At 40.7% G+C, this 17,624-nt stretch overlaps 2 long non-coding RNA genes across 2 annotated transcripts in view; one reads left to right on the top strand and one right to left on the bottom strand.

Moving 5' to 3' along the window:
- The window catches only part of LOC130356512 (uncharacterized), a 147,233-nt gene that overhangs the window by 92,240 nt on the left and 37,369 nt on the right, over positions 1–17,624 (top strand). The window contains exon 3 of the long non-coding RNA XR_008888904.1: positions 8,211–8,314. This is a non-coding gene — a long non-coding RNA (uncharacterized LOC130356512). The remainder of the gene's footprint in view (positions 1–8,210; positions 8,315–17,624) is intronic.
- LOC130356513 (uncharacterized) overlaps positions 1–17,624 on the bottom strand; it is a 48,029-nt gene that overhangs the window by 2,876 nt on the left and 27,529 nt on the right. The window lies entirely within an intron of this gene.

The raw sequence follows: 17,624 nt of genomic DNA, 5'->3' as shown, positions 1-17,624 counted from the left end.
GCAAAAATATAAAATAATAAAATAAAATTGAAATCAGCCTGTAACACTCACGTTTCAGTAGACTGGAACAAAGATGATAGTGGATCCGCTGGACCTGTGTGGTAGACTCGGACCGCACCAGGGAGCGGAGTCTAAGGTGCCGCTGGTTTTCACCAGAGCCCAACGCAAAGTGGTATGAACTTGCTGCGGCAGGCGGCACCCAGGTCGCTACCCTTGGCATGGCTCGACCACACAGGCGGCTGAGGAGATTCAAGGCATAGGTGGGATTAGGCAACTTGTGGTCTAGATAGCAGGAGGTTAGGGCAGGCGGCACAGTAGCGTAGTCAGGAACATAGCAGATGGTCAGTAGGCAGGCGGCAAAGGAGCAAGGTCAGGTCACGGAGCAAAGGTATGATACACGGCAAGGCAATACACAGGAATGCTTTCTCTAAGGCTCTAGGGCAACAAAGATCCAGCAGGGAAGTGTTGGAGGTGGAGGAATTTATCAATGAGCCACAGGTGTTACTTCACTAAAGGGCGCACTGGCCCTTTAAATCTTAAAGCTCCGATGCGCGCGCCCTAGGGGACGGGGACAAGCGCACCAGAGCAGAGAGGCAGAGGCATAGGTGGGGCAGGAGAAGCACCAGGTGAGTAACGGGCTGGAATTCGCATGCAGGCGCGTCCCACAATGCGAATCCCAGCCCCGCCAGCAGCAGCAGGTAACAGGACCATGCGCTCACGGCCAGTGTGTGCTGCCGGAGAGCATAACGTAACAGTACCCTCCCCTTTGGTCTCCCCTTCCTTTTATGATTCAGAAAACTCCTGAGAAGGTCACGGTCCAGGATATTCTCCTCAGGCTCCCAAGATCTCTCCTCAGGACCTTAACCCTCCCAGTCGATAAGAAAAAAAATTGTTTACATCTCACGGTTTTAGTGGCAAGAATCCCTTTAACTTTGTAGACTTCAGAAGAGCCGGAGACAGGTGTGGGGACAAGATTCTTTTTAGAAAATCGGTTTATGACAAGAGGCTTGAGGAGGCTTGGGAATACATAACGTAGCAGGTAGACGGAGTTTGTAGGAGACAGGTTTAATTTTTAGCAGAATCTCAAAGGGACCAAGGTAGCGAGGAACAAGCTTGTAACATGGTATCTTGAAGCGGATGTACTTGGATGAAAGCCACACCATGTCACCAGGAGAGAAGGACAGGGGGAGGTCTTCTACTCTTATCAGCTTGTGCCTTCATGCACTGTCGGGTCTGTCGGGTCTGTTGCCAGATGGTGGAGAAGTCACGGACCAGCTCATCAACAGCAGGCACACCGGAGGAAACTGGGAGAGGAAGAGGAGAACGGAGATGGAGTTCATAGACAACAAAAATGGTGAACAACCTTGTGGACTCAGAATCCTTATGATTATATGAGAATTCAGCCCCGGGGAGAAGGTCGACCCAATCATCTTGGTGAGCTGAAACAAAATGCCCAACAGCAAGCACACCGGAGGAAACTGGGAGAGGAAGAGGAGAACGGAGATGGAGTTCATAGACAACAAAAAAGGGAGACAACCTTGTGGACTCAGAATCCTTATGATTATATGAGAATTCAGCCTCGGGGAGAAGGTCGACCCAATCGTCTTGGCGAGCTGAAACAAAATGCCCAAGATAAGTCTCAAGAATTTGATTAACCCTCTCTACCTGACCGTTGGTGATTTAAACATTGAACAACTACATTGACGTGGTCTGAAATGGCAGGAGGTGCTCAACCCCGGTCCGTTGCTATGGGTAATCCCCAGCATAATGTGCATACAATGGAGGATGCCTGCAGATGGTCACAAGTACCACAATATAGGCTCACTGCTGTGGTAGATGTAAACAATGACATTAGCCAACCCTCAAAACTGATGTAAAATTGAGACATTAGGCAGTATATCCTTATATGAAGGACTTACCTTACCCCGCACACCAACGCCAAGGTTTCTCAAGTGATACGGGACCTAACACTAACCTACCTGTGCCGGCTAAGCAAAACCAGGAACCAAATTACAGCAGCATTTGGTCCGACTTCCCCGGTTACCTCCAGTGTGGCTGAGCATACATACAATGGAAGGGGGGAGACAGGGTACAAGCCCCACCCTGGGTGGCTAATATAGTGCCGGCCTCACAGGTGAAACCTTAATGCTACCCAAAGTGATAAAAGGGGTGCATTAGTATAGTCTTTAGACCTTAAACAGCTTACATTGACGTGGTCTGAAATGGCAGGAGGAACTCAATCCCAAGTGCAGTTGTGCACTTACGCTGGGATGGAGGTCCTGCACTTGTTGTCCGTTGCTATGGGTGATCCCCAGCATAATATGCATGCAATGGAGGATGCCTGCAGACGGTCAAAAGTACCACAATGACATCTTACACCAGATAAACGTGTGGATGTGTAACACTCATAATTTAAACATTGAACAACTACATTGAGGTGGTCCGTTGGACTGAGGGTGGTAGGCCGAAGAGAAGTCCAGATTGATGTCCAGATGGTTACAATGGGCTCGCCAGAACTTAGAGACAAACTGCACACCACAATCCATAACGATATGCTGAGGAAGACCATGTAAATGAAAGACATGCAACAAGATGGACTTCACCAGCTGTGGGGCAGAAGGAAGACCTGGTAGAGGAATGAAATGAGCCATCTTGGAAAACCGATCTACTACGATCCAAATAATAGTGTTATTATGAGATTGTGGCAAATCAGTGATGAAATCCTTGGCGATATGGGACCAGGGAGTCTCCAGAATGGGTAAAGACTGTAAGAGTCCTGCAGGTCTCTGTCGAGGAGTTTTGTCATGGGCACAAGATTTACAGGAACGAACAAAATCAGAAACATCACGTTCAAGATGGGTCCACAAGTAGTGCCGGGAGATTAGAAGTAGAGTTTTGCATATACCAGGATGACCTGCTGTCAAGGAAGAATTACCCCATTTCAGTACCTTGTGTCTCAATCTGGCGGGCATAAAGTATTTTCCCAGAGGAACTTACTGAATTTCAGCAAGAGCGTAAGGAATCAAACGGTCTGGAGGAATAATATGCCTAGGCATGGAGTCCAAACAAATGACGTCAGAGGACCTGGAGAGAGCATCTTCCCTGATGTTCCTATCTGCTGGAGGGAACTGGATTAATAAGTTGAACCTAGAAAAGAACAGTGACCACCTTGCTTGGCGGGGTTCAAACGCTGAGCAGACTGAAGGTATACAAGATTCTTAGGGTCGGAGTAGATGCTGACTGGATGAGAAGAACCTTCCAATAAATGTCGCCATTCCTCCAAAGCTAGCTTGATATCGGGGAGTTCACGATCTCCAATGGAGTAATTACTCTCAGCAGGAGAGAAGGTCGTGGAGAAGAACCAACAAGTTATAGTCTTGCCCTTGGCATTTTTCTGAGTAAGAACGGCACCCGCTCCAATAAATCAGGCATCAACCTCCAAAGCAAAGGGCCTGTCCGGATCTGGTCTTGTAAGCACAGGAGCAGAGGCAAATGCAGACTTTAAACGGGAGAGGCCAAGACTTAGGATTAGAAGTCTTCTTAGTGAGAGCCACGATTGGAACAACCAAGGATGAAAAATGTGTGATAAATTGACGATAATAGTTAGCGAATGCCAAAAAGCGTTGAATAGCACGTAGGCCCGAAGGATGAGGCCAATCCAATACTGGAGACAATTTATCTGGATCCATCTGCAAGCCCCAATGAGAGACAATGTAGCCAAGAAACAGAAGACTAGACTTCTCAAACAGGCATTTCTCCAGTTTGGCATAGAGATGATTCTTCCATAGTCACTGAAGAAGCAGACAAACATGAGTACGATGTTCCTCTAAGTTGGAAGAGAAGATCAGGATGTCATCTAGGTATACGACGACAAAGGTGTAGAGAAGATCACGGAAGATATCATTGACAAACTCTTGAAAAATGGCTGGAGCATTGCAGAGACCAAAAGGCATTACGAAATACTCAAAATGTCCATCACGAGTATTGAAGGCCATTTTCCATTCATCTCCCTTGTGGATATGAATGAGGTTATACGCTCCACGTAAGTCCAACTTGGAGAAGACCTTGGCTCCACGTAGATGGTCAAAAAGTTCTGAGAAAAGAGGTAGTGGGTAACGGTTCTTGACTCTGATTTTGTTAAGTCCCCTGTAGTCAATGCATGGACGGAGTGAGCCATCCTTCTTCCCTACAAAGAAGAAACCAGCTCCAGCAGGAGAAGAGGACTTACGGATAAATCCCTTTTGGAGATTCTCCTGGCTATACTCCATAGCCATAGCATTGGTCTCAGGAACCGATAGAGGGTATATCCTTCCACTGTTACTTCACTAATGGGCGAACTGGCCCTTTAAATCTTAAATCTCTGGCGCACGCGCACCCTAGTGGATGGGGACACGCGTGCCGGAGCAGAGAGGCAGAGGCGGAGGCAGGAGAAGCACCAGGTGAGTGACAGGGTAGGATTAGCATGTGGGTGCTTCCTGCAATGCAAATCCCAGCCCCGTCGGCCGCAGCAGGTAACGGGACCATACGCTTACGGCAGAGGGCATAATGTAACACAGCCTAAGTTCAAAACAATGTAAGTCTTATTTTTCTGCTAAATACAAAATATTTTTAGGACAGCCCCTGACCCTACGCTACAGAGGGATGTCAGCAACATCCTTTATGAGCCGGTGCAGAGTAGCTCCCTCTTGGGTGGACCGAGGTGGTCCATGTATGACATGTTTAGCCATTCATTTGAATGGCTGACATGTAAAACTACATTCTCTCTGAGCAAGATGTAGCAGCTATACATTTTATTTTTATTTATTATTTTTATTTTTTATTGAAGCAAGTCATTAAAACTATTTTTTGCTATTGCACTCCTTATGGTAAATAAAAAAATATTTCTAATATACTTTGTTTAAAAAAAATGAAGTTTTCTATGTTTTATTTGTGCTTAAAAAAGCTCAAGAGCACATTTTTCCCCATCTTATACACAGACTTTGGACCGAAGTCCAAACACAGGAAGTGCAGCCTGGAGTGCTGGGGGGGGGGGGGTCCAACCAACAGCATATGGCAGTTAAGTGTTAGAGGAGCTATGATTGGTTGAGGCTGGACACCCCCCCCCCCCCAGCACTCCAGTCTGCACTTCCTGTGTTTGGACTTTGGTCCAAAGTCTGTGTATAAGATCGGGAAAAATGTGCTCTTGAGCTTTTTTAAGCACAAATAAAACATAGAAAACAAAGTATATTAGAAATATGTTTTATTTATCATAAGGAGTGCAATATCAAAAATTAGTTTTAATGAGAGTGCCCATTTAAACAGATTTGTAAATTACTTCTATTAAATAATCTTATTCCTTTAATTACTTATCAGCTGCTGAAGTTGAGTTGTTCTTTTCTTTCTAAGTGCTCTCTGATGACACCTGTCTCGGGAACTGTCCAGAGTAGAAGCAAATCCCCATAGCAACGTCTTCTACTCTGTGCAGTTCCCGAGACAAGCAGAGATGTCAGCAGAGAGCACTGTTGACAGAGAGAAAAGAACAACTCAACTCAGCAGCTGATAATTATTGGAAGGATTAAGATTTTTTAATAGAAGTAATTTAAAAATCTGTTTAACTTTCTGGCGCCAGTTGATATAAAAAGAAAAGTTTTTTCCTGGAATACCCCTTTAAACACTTGTTATCTCAAGTGGAAGACCCTTTAAGTTCATGAACTATTTCTTCCGTATTTCTTCCGTAACAAACTAACGTCCGTTATCAATAACGGACTATAACGGATTCATACGGATATTAGAAAATCCCATAGACTATAATGGGATTTTCTAACGGACGTATAGGATTTTGTTACTGCCGTTTTCAGCTGATTTTCACATGGATCTTCCTACAGATGTTTAAAAACTGAGGATTTTGTAGTGTGAAAGCAGCCTAAAGTCATATGGATGAGTCATGTATTGTGCTGTAACAGCCACTACAACGTTCCGCAGGCTTTGCACTTCCTTTTCCTGAAGATCTATTCAAGATCTGCAACAGAAAGTGATGAAGCTTTTAGGGAGCGAATGTGAACTTATTTGGCAGTGACAATAAACTCTCACGTGGACATTCTCTTGTTTGGATGTTTCATATAGAAGGGTGTATTTGTGGGAGGATGCTGAGGGTGGAATTTCCTCATGCTCCATGTAGAGGATGAGTAGAAATTAAGGGGTGTGGATAAAAATTGGGATAATAAATTAGTAACTTTGACGGTGGGGTAGTGTATTATACTATATTGTCCCTCAGCATATGATGTATTAAAGGTAACACAACCGTCATTTTTGGAGCCAAGGATATAGGGCAATGTTTTAAGTGACCCCTTTTAGTTGAGCCTGTATATTACACATAGACATTGCACCTATAAATTCAGCTTTCAAAGAACATGGAGCATGGTCAAGCATGAGTTTCCCTTGATGGAACATCCACAGGATATGCCATAAATGTCTGAAAATGTAGGTCTCTGCCCCAGGACCGGCACTTTTCTGGCTGATGATGATGGTCAGAAAAGCTGAAAACAGCCGGCTTTAATTTGCTTGGTATAAACCAGAGTTGTTTTATTAAAAGTATTATGTATTTAGGAAGCTTTCACTTACACAGTATGTCCGGTTGGGTTCTAGAGCGCATGCATGCATCTATTGACAACAGTTGCCGTGCTTCTAATGGCTGCGTGCCATTCCCTGTAGTTTTCTGTGTAGTTTTATCATGCGTAGTATTGCATGCGCTGCTCTTTGTTTACAGCGCCGTAATGGCTTCTCTCAACATGCCATGCTGTAATCTCACCCTGCACCTAGGTTTTTAATTTGCATTTATGTACACCTGAATATATATATATATATATATATATATATATATATATTAAGTAAGCGATGCTTTTAGCACTGATTCTCTATGTATATGTGATTTTTATTGTACCTTATTGTCTTTATATCATCTTATTTACTAATGAAAGGGGTATTCCAGGAAAAAAACTTATATATATATATATATATATATATATATATATATATGAACTGGCTCCAGAAAGTTAAACAGATTTGTAAATTATTCAAAGCATATAGATGCAGAAATGAATGTCCGGCACAAAGGGTATGCAATGGTATGATTGGATCCGTACGTACGGAGTGCAGAGAGATCACTGGTGATGCAAAACGAGGTGCTGGTAGGGAAAGGCACAAATCGCTGTGTAATCAAAGCAGTAGAAGAAAACCGCACTCACCCATTAGTAGTGCACCGATACTTTATTGCAAGAGAACCGTGGACATAAACACAAGACGGCAGGATACCGGCAGGAATGCCAGGACACACACACGTGTAGTTACAGCTGTTTCACAGGACTCAGCCCACTTCGTCAGACTTCGCCCTCTGAAGGCGGCTTGCAGGTTAAATAAGATGGGCGGTTACACACAGGTAAAAGACATCTAAGATCAGAAGATCAAGTTAAAAACAACACTCTATGCATAGAAAAATATTAGTTTAGTGAAAATGGAAGCACACTAGCACTATCTTCAAAGAAAAACACTAAAGTTCAGCTTATCGTTCAGCCCAAGCTGTCCTTGGGCATCCATCCATAAGATAAACTCCGCCTCTGCCCGCAACAACATTTTCTTTCTATCGCAGCCCTCTCTAGGTAAAATTCTCTTTATCCCAAAAAACCTAAGGGCTGCAGGATCATTGTTGTGGGCAGTTTTTATATGGTCTAGCACTCTAGGGAAACCTTTACCGGAACGAACGGAATAAAGATGTTCTCTAAATCTAATATGTAGTGCCCTAGTTGTGCTGCCTATATAAAAACGCCCACAGTCACAGAACATACAATAGACAACAAAACTCATTTTGCAGTTGATAAACTCTTTAACTCTGATCTGTACACCACCTATGCCAAAGGTTTTTCCTATTTTCATTTGGGGACACCATTTGCAATTACCGCAGCGGAAATTGCCATTGACATTAGAATTGCTGAGCCAGCTCATATTTTCTTTAGCAGAGTATTTACTGCTGGTCAGCAAGTCTCCCAAATTCGGGACCCTTTTATAAGCAATGAGGGGTTTACTTTTAAAGTGTTGGGATAATGCCGGATCATCTTGAATTAGGTGCCAATTTTTGTAGATGCTTTGCTTGATTCTTTCTACCATTGGACTGTGGGTAAAAGTGAAACAGAATCTCTGACCTTCACATTTTCCCCTCTGTCTATTTCTTTTTTTAGACATACCGCTGTTTCGCAATAAGACACTTCTCTCTTGCCTGTTGACCCTATCATAGGCAGTCTTCAAGACCGAGGGTGGGTACCCTCTCTCCAGAAGACGCAAGGTGAGTTCTTGTGCCTGTTTATCAAAACTGTCCTGTGTGTCAATAATTCTTCGCAAGCGAAGGAACTGGCCATACGGGATGGCAGTTTTAACATGATGTGGATGGTAGCTACTATAGTGTAACAGAGAGTTACCCGCAGTGGGTTTGCGGTAACCCTCTGTACACAATCTTCCGTTATCAATTTTTACCAAAGCATCTAAGAACTCAATTTTTTCGTCACTAATTTTACTGGTAAATTGTAACCCCATATTGTTGTGTGTATTCAACCAGGACATGAAATTTGTGAACTTCGTGCTCGAACCCTTCCAGGTTACCAGCACGTCATCCACGAATCTAACATAACTGACAAGGGACTTTCTGAAAGGGTTAACTTCTGAGAAGATTAGTGTTTTTCTTTGAAGATAGTGCTGGTGTGCTTCCATTTTCACTATACTAATATTTTTCTATGCATAGAGTGTTGTTTTTACTTGATCTTCTGATTTTAGATGTCTTTTACCTGTGTGTAACTGCCCATCTGATGACGGTCTTGTAGGTGGGTATTTAACCTGCAAACCGCCTTCAAAGGGCGGAGTCTGACGAAGCGGGCTGAGTCCCATGAAACAGCTGTAACTACACGTGTATGTGTCCTGGCTTTCCTGCCGGTATCCTGCCGTCTTGTGTTCATGTTCACTGTTCTCTTGCAATTAAGCATCGGTGCACTACTAACGGGTGAGTGCGGTTTTCTTCTACTGCTTAGATTTGTAAATTACTTATATAAAAAAATCTTAATCCTTCCAATAATTATCAGCTGCTGAAGTTGAGTTATTCTTTTCTGTCTGGCAACAGTGCTCTCTGCTGACATCTCTGCTTGTCTCGGGAACTGCACGGAGTAGAGGAGGTTTGCTATGGGGATTTGCTTCTACTCTGGACAGTTCCTGAGGCAGGTGTCATCAGAGAGCACTTAGACAGAAAAGAACAACTCAACTTCAGCAGCTCATAAGTTCTGAAAGGATTAAGATTTTTTTAATAGAAGTAATTTACAAATATGTTTAACTTTCTGGAGCCAGTTGATATATATATATATATATATATATATATATGTATATATATATATATATATATATATATATATATATATATATATATGTGTATATATAAAAATATATATATGAAAAAAGTTTTATTCCTGGATAACCCCTTTAACCCCTTAACCAGCGCAGGACGTAAATGTACGTCCTGGTGAGGTAGTACTTAACGTACCAGGACGTACATTTGCGTCCTATACATAACCGCGAGCATCAGAGCGATAGCAGCCAGGGATCCGCTGGTAATGGCCGTCATCTGCGATCGTGCAGATGTCCGCCATTAACCCCTCAGATGCCGTGATCAATACAGATCATGGCATCTGCGGCAGTGCGATCAGTAAAATGGATGATCGGATCGCCCGCAGTGCTGCCACGGCAATCCGATCTTCCAGAACGGCAGACGGAGGTCCCCTCACCTGCCTCCACTGCCTTTCTTGGGTCTTCTACTCTGGTCTGACATCGAGCAGACCAGAGCAGAAGATGACCAATAACAATGATCATTGCTATGCCCTATGCATAGCACTGAGCAGTATTAGCAATCGAATGATTGCTATAAATAGTCCCCTTTGGGGACTATTAAAGTGTAAAAATAATGTGAAATGTGAAAAATCCCCTCCCCCAATAAAAATGTAAATTGTCAGTTTTTTCCCATTTTTTCCCCAAAAAGTGTAATTTTTTTAATAAACATATTTGGTATCGTCACGTGCGTAAATATCCAAACTATTAAAATATAATGTTAAGTATCCCGTACGGAATAACGCAAAGAAAAAAGTCCAAAATTGCTGCTTTTTTTATAACATTTTATTCCAAATAAAATGGATCAAAAATTTATTAAAAGTTTTATATATGCAAATATGATATAAAAAAATTACAGATCATGGCGCAAAATGAGCCCTCATACCGCCGCTTATACGGAAAAATGAAAAAGTTATAGGTCAGCAAAATAGAGGGATTTTAAACGCACTAATTTGGTTAAAAAGTTTGCAATTTTTTTTAAGCGGTATAATAGAAAAGTATGTAATCATTTGTATCATTTTAATCATATTGACCCACAGAATAAAAAAAATTGGTCTATTTTACCATAAAGTGTACAGCATGAAAACTAAACCTTCCAAAATTTGCTAAATTGTGGTTTTCTTATTAATTTCCCCACACAAATAGTATTTTTTTGGTTGTGCCATATATTTAATGGTAAAGTTAGTGATGTCATTACAAAGGACAAATGGCGCAAAAAACAAGCCCTCATACTAGTCTGTGGATGAAAATATAATAGAGTTATGATTTTTAGAAGGCGAGGAGGAAAAAACGAAAACGTAAAAATAAAATTGTCTGAGTCCTTAAGGCCCAAATGGGCTGAGTCCTTAAGGGGTTAAGTATTCAAGATATAAATGTATGACACTGATTTACAATTGTATGCTTGAGAAAGACAGGGTGATTCTGTTAAAACTCTGCATCTGAACACGGGTTAATAAAGCATGTTTGCTTTTTCACTGTTTGGAGTTCTGCTAGAATTTCTTGCCTTTGGTAACATGGACTGCACCCTGCTTGCTTGCACCCATTTATTTTTTATTACAGTTTTGGGTTGTGCTTCTTCCATTTGATATCGATCTATCTATGTAAAAGAAAGACAAAAAAAAGGGCACAACAGCACTCTTGTGAAAAAATTAAATAAAATGAAGGGTGCAGGCCACTGTAAACAAAATCAGTCCATAGATTCCTCCACTTCCATAAAGACAAAAAGCAGTGCAGCACTCCATAAAGTGAAAAAAAACGTGAATTTATTCCTTCAAAGAAGTGTAACAAATAGCAGCGACGCTTCGATCCACTCCAGGCTTGAAAAAGATCCTGGAGAGGATCGAAACTTTGCTGATATTTGTTACACTTTTTTGATGGAATAAATTCACAGTTTTTTCACTTTATGGAGTGGTGCACTGCTTTTTGTCTTTATCTATCTATCTACAGCCTATGTATACATAATATAAATATGCATGTATTCAATGTATGCACTATGTTATTCAATAATAGCTCTTGTAGAAATTCTATATACACTGAAATTCCACGAGTCTGTACTATAATCCTAATTTATCATCAGTTGTTTAAATAATGATTTCTTTCTTTACAAAACCAGAACTACACATAAATAATATAAAAATATGATACTGCATAAAAGCTTATAACTATTCTATAAGGTGTTTTTAAATACAATTATAGTAGTCAATAGTTTACTGAATTGAGGGAAATTACTAGTTTTTGGTGATGTAGTGAAAATGCCATTGTCTATGATATATTTTAAAATGCCATTGTTTATGATACTCATTTTAACTTTTATATCAGTTTTATAATGCAGCCCAAATAACACTGTTGCAGCTGACTTTATGTATGTTTATTGGGTGAATCTCTACATGCTATCTATCTTACTAATGCAGAATGTTACAGCATGACCATCCTGACAGCTCAAACAGAACTAGTCCCTACTATTACTATTGTCTGACTCTGATCATCTGCGTTGTTATTATTATACCGTAATAAAGTTTTCAACTTAGCTGCTTCTTCTTTTGAAAATAGTGAAAAGGGAAAACCTTATGAAATGAAATAATACTTTTATTGGAAATTTTCCTTAAATATTTGTCTTTTTTTAATTTTATACATTGAATGTGTTATTTTCTTAGCTTAATAAAATTGAAGATATATACTAGTTTTTACCAATTGTATCTAAATAAAGCATATTCTTTGTATAATACAAAACTGTACAACTTTCTAATATCATTTGTGTTACGCATTTTTTAGTTTTCTGTTAGTATTCTGTTTGCTGTTTATGAATAGATATGTAAGTATGTGAAAACATACAATTTGGCTTATTCCTTTCTTGTCTTCTGATTTTTAAAGAGATTCCACTGGGTTTATATTAGGTTTTTCTTTGTGACATTTTACCTGTCCTCTGTTTCCTACTCTGCATTTTCAATTTAAATTATTCTATTTAATTGCTTGTTTTAGTTTAGTATTAATGGTTCAATGGGTTTATTTTGTAATGTATGTAAGAAGTTTGCACATTTCTCAGAAATTCCATTATGAGGGATCCTAATCACCTTTTTTTTACCTATAAAATTTGAATGAACAGTAAAATGTAGTTTGAAGTACATGGTCCTATCTTTTCTATATTGCTAATATCCATAGATCTGAACTAGTAGAAAAAGTACTTAACTAATTGAAAAAAAGAAGGAATCGGGATGTTTCTGTGTAAGTTAATATCTTAAGAGATGCATCCTGAGTAAATTGCCCAGCTTGTATTTTTTAATATACAATTTTTCCTAGTGAATTAGGGCTATTTCTAAAAGAGAAGACGCTTTGTGCTGCCTTCTACTACCTTCTTCTGACATGACCCACATCATGAAAGTACGCCTGGAATTTGTTCATCTGGAATTCCATTCGTGTTTGTGCCGCAAGTAAAGCAAGCTTCATCTGTATAGTTACTTCATTGTTGCACCCAGAGGGCTGTATGACTGTACTGTACATTGAGGTTCCCAGGCCATATTCATAACAGCTGTATTAAGGGTTTATGTAGAATTGTTCTTAGTTTGTGCTTCTGTTTCAGACACAATGGGGGAGATTTATCAAAACCTGTCCAGAGGAAAAGCTGCTGAGTTGTCCGTAGCAACCAATCAGATCATTTCTTTCATTTTTAACAAGGCCTATAAAAAATGAAAGCAGCAATCTGATTGGTTGCTATGGGCAACTCAGCAACTTTTCCTCTGTACAGGTTTTGATAAATCTCCCCCATAATATGATTTATGGATTTAAGGAAGCTGCCTATGCTATCAAATACTCTCATTCTGGCAGCTATTTTAATACCATGTATTTGCCTAAAGTGATATCAGTATTTTTACATTAGATGGAAATGTAAACAGAAACAATGATAGGTCCAGGGTTAAGAGTATGCTGCCCCTAGTGGACAAGTAGAGAATGTTTTACCAGTACAGTAGATAGATGGTACCCAAAGGAATAACAAAAAAGAATATGAATCTGAATTATCTACATTTTTATTAAACCTCCATTTAATGCTTGGAATAGTCAGCTCAAATATTGGAAATTTTGGTGCAAATGTTATCTTTATTTTAATAGAATATTAAACTTTTTTATTACAGTTTATTTACTTTTTTAAATAAATCTTTTACATCAGCCAATGAATTCTGCAGATGCTAGGTCTAAAGACAGGTTCGTCCTCTCGTCACCCTAATATATGCACACTTAGCTCAGCTGAGCATGCATACATGTCCAATAAGACGATAAAGTTGCTATTAATGGCTTTTCTCATTGGGAAACCAATAATTTGAGGATGTAAAAAATCCAAAATGCCCCATCCTACTTTCCTCTCTTGCTCATTATTGAGACTTTCATGCTATCCCATAAACATTATATCAGCAGTTGATATGTTTGGCTGACTTATAATGACCATTATGCCCTTGTTTAATGGGTTGGGATTTAAGAATTCCCACTGCAACACTTCTGATAATACTGTAGGAAATAATTCTCCTCCCTTTTTAACAGGATAGGGAGGTTAGGAAGGATGGGTGCAGGGCCAGTTGGAAGTAGTAGGACTCCTTATAGGGTCTATTGTATCACGATAGCTTGAGGGCCTGGCTGGACCCTGAGTAGCTTGAAAGGCAACTGGAAGAGGATTCTCTGGCAGAGCCCGGGCCGACTTTGGCACAGTAGGGTTTCTGGAAAGTAGAAGCTCACATGAGCTACTTTTTCCTTTCCTGGCCAGACCATGACTAACTAATCTAGACTGGTTTCAGCCCTATGAGCAGAGAGGGCTGTATTCTCCTCCCACAGAACTCTCTGGAAAGTTATATTAGCCTGTGGTGAGATGTAATTCATGTCACCTGCTTTTCATTCACTTTTACACAATATCCTTTATAGGTGGCAGCACAAAGAAATTAACCATTGCACAACTTTACATCTTAGTGTATGCACGTCTTAATCAGTGTGAGGCATTACAGTACTGTATATGTTTAAAGGGGTACTCCGCCCCTGGCATCTTATCCCCTATCCCCTATCGCCACGGTCCCGCTGCTGGGGACCCTGGGGATCGCCGCTGCGGCACCCCGCTATCATTACTGCACACAGTGAGTTTGCTCTGTGCGTAATGATGGGCGATACAGGGGCCGGAGCAGCGTGACATCATGGCTCCGCCCCTCATGACATCACAGCCCGTCCCCTTAATGCAAGTTTATGTCAGGGGGCATGACGGCCGCCACGCCCCCTCCCATAGACTTGCATTGATGGGGCGGGCCGTGACATCACGAGGGGCGGAGCCGTAACGTAACGATGCTCCGGCCCCTGTATTGCCCGTCATTACATGCAGAGCTATCTCGCTCTGCGCAGTAATGATAGCGGGGTGCTGCAGCAGCGATCCCCGGGGTCCACAGCAGCGGGACCGCAGCGATCTAACATCTTATCCCCTATCCTTTGGATAGGGGATAAGATGTCTAGGGGCGGAGTACCCCTTTAATATAACTCACAATACCACACAGGGTTAATCTGTCACAGGTGAATCTACTGTTTCACTACAAGCTATCTACAACCTAGGATGTCCGATAGCAGCATGTAGATAGGACACTGCATAGTCTATACCCTGGTTTTGAGAGATGTATAGAGATGGCTCCTGTTAGATTAATCCTTTATGGGTATCTAAGGCTGACCATACACTAAAGATTTCTGATGTCGGTTATGCATGACCAGATGCTTTGCAGACCTAGGCTGGGTGACTGGGTGAGGGGATACTCATGTTTCATTAGACAAAAATATGGACATTGACTGCATTTAACAACAACTGAGAAAAGTCTCAAAGAGATTGGGCTTGTTGGCTTGTCTTATCCCTATATTCTGTAGATATAAGGCAATTTCAATGGGTTTGGTCAACTGTCTAACGTATATGGAACCAAAGGTATGGGCATGTTAGATTTCAACTGCCTTACCCTATTGTTATGGGAGAAATAAGCCGCCAACAGAACTGTTTCCGCCAAACATTGTTATAAATGGGGAGGTTGGGAGAGGTGACTATTAGCCAAATGAATGTTCAGCTGGAAGTTATTGAAAGTAAACGGCCACCTTAAATCTGCCCTTTTTACCATTTAAAATTTCTAGAGGATGGTTAGCCTTAGCCAAGCTTTAGCCATTGTTCACAGTTGTTCTCTACATCATGACATTGGTAATAAGACTAAAGTCCTTTGTGGTAAGTCCAGCTCTTAATACTGTTAGAAATGCCAATGCTGTGCCATGGAAATAACCTGCGCTCTGTTAGTGTGCTGCTGTTTATTTAGAGTCTTACAGAGTCCATAGGACAGTTTGTCTTAAGGAACATTTTTTTTCTGTGGTTGTTCTGTTCACCTCTGTTCTCTCTGTGGTTTGAACATGGTGAAGGTATTGTGGCTATACATAATTAAGCACGATTGTATGACTGTAAAGGAAGGATCCCAAAGCAAAAACCCAGTGGGAGCAATGTTGTTAAGGCAGTGCAGATGATCTTGTGGTTTGTGATGAAGGTGTGATGTCAGGTAGCAGTGTGTTCATGCTTTAAGAGTTCAGCAGACACTAGGCAAACAGTTTCCATTCAGAGCATTTAAGGGACGCAATGTACTTGTGGCCAACAGTCATCGTCACATATTTTTCACAAGCCTACACAACCAACTGTTGGTATTAGCAGAGTGAGAGAAAAAAAAATCATATGGCCAAGTCAGATGATTCTTTTTACAGACTGAATTACTTTATCTGGCACAGAGAAAAATATTGTATCTCAAGTCAAGGCCATTTGTCTTCAATTTCTTAGATGCTATACTGAATAACCTTGACTAGTATTAGAATTCTGCTTCAAACATATGGGCTCCTTCTTGGGGACAGAATAGATGTGTGACTCACTGGGGCCAGTCAGGTTCACTTTTCAGTGAAATCATTGCATGTATTAGGTACATCTAGAGTTAAAGAGTACCTGTCACCAAACTAAACTTTTAATATATTGTTCCTTATGTTATTATAAGACACTTTGCTATTTACTTGCCTTTAAATGTTTTTAATGTGATTGAAAAAACGGCCACTAGGTGGCTCTGTTCTGTTCCCAAACAGTTAGTTTGGTCTCCACCCAGACTTGCAGAAGTCCAAACTCAGGAAGTGCATGCAGGGCAAGGCGAGGCACGGCTCTCGCAGGCTTCAGTGATGTCTCCTGCCGGGAGCTTACACAATGTGAGCAAGGGAAAAGGTATGATACAGATCTTTTTAAAGCTCAGAATTTTTTTAAGGCAGGAGGGGTGTTAGGAGTAGTTAGGGAATATAATCTGAGTTAGTTTAGAAAATATGGTTTGATGACAGGTACTCTTTAAGATAATTTTAAGATCAATGATATTTGGTTTCCCCTTGAGTACATGGTACTTTTTTATATGTGTTTATCAGGTTTATTAATGTAAGTTTTCCAGAGTTTCCTAAAATAGATAAAGCATATTGTTTACCTCTGCTATGAGTGAATGCTTGCCTCCCCATGAAATGTATTACCTGTAACTTCTTTTCAATAGACACTATTAACAGAAATAATAGATTTCATTGCCCTAGATTCACCATTAATAGTATTTCTCTAATTTCTCTAATAGTTTTTCTTAAAATTGCCAAATTCATTCAAATACAAAAATTGTTACGTGACATGTTCCAAGTAAGATCATTTATATATGTACAGTATAGGAAGCTAAGGATTTACAATAACCAATAATCCAGCACCTTGACAGTCATAAATTTTTATGCATAATACTCAAAGTCAAGCCAACTAGTGCTGAAAAAGTATACTGAATTGTAAATTACTTCTATTTAAAGATCTTAAGCCTTGCAGTACTTACCAGCTGCTGTATGCTTCAGAGGAAGTTGTGTAGTTATTTCCAGTCTGGCCACAGTGTTTTCTGCTGCCACCTCTGTCCGTGTCAGGAGAGGTTTGCTACGGGATTTGCTCCTGCTCTGAACAGTTCCTGACACATACAGAGATGGCAGCAAAAAGCACTTTGGTTAGACTGGAAAGAATTATATAACTTCCTCTGGAGCATACAGCAGCTGATAAGTACTGAAAGGCTTAAAGGAGATATGTCATACTAAAAAATTCATCAGCAATTTTCAGCTCCCCCATAGAGACATATGGAGGGGGTATGTCGGCCCCCACTTTGGGGCGGAGATCATGACGGGCCGCTCCTGTGGCTCCATACCGATAAGGG

The sequence above is a fragment of the Hyla sarda genome, chromosome 2, assembly GCF_029499605.1.
Source record: "Hyla sarda isolate aHylSar1 chromosome 2, aHylSar1.hap1, whole genome shotgun sequence".
NCBI lineage: Eukaryota > Metazoa > Chordata > Amphibia > Anura > Hylidae > Hyla > Hyla sarda.
This window is presented reverse-complemented; position numbering and strand designations above follow the sequence as displayed.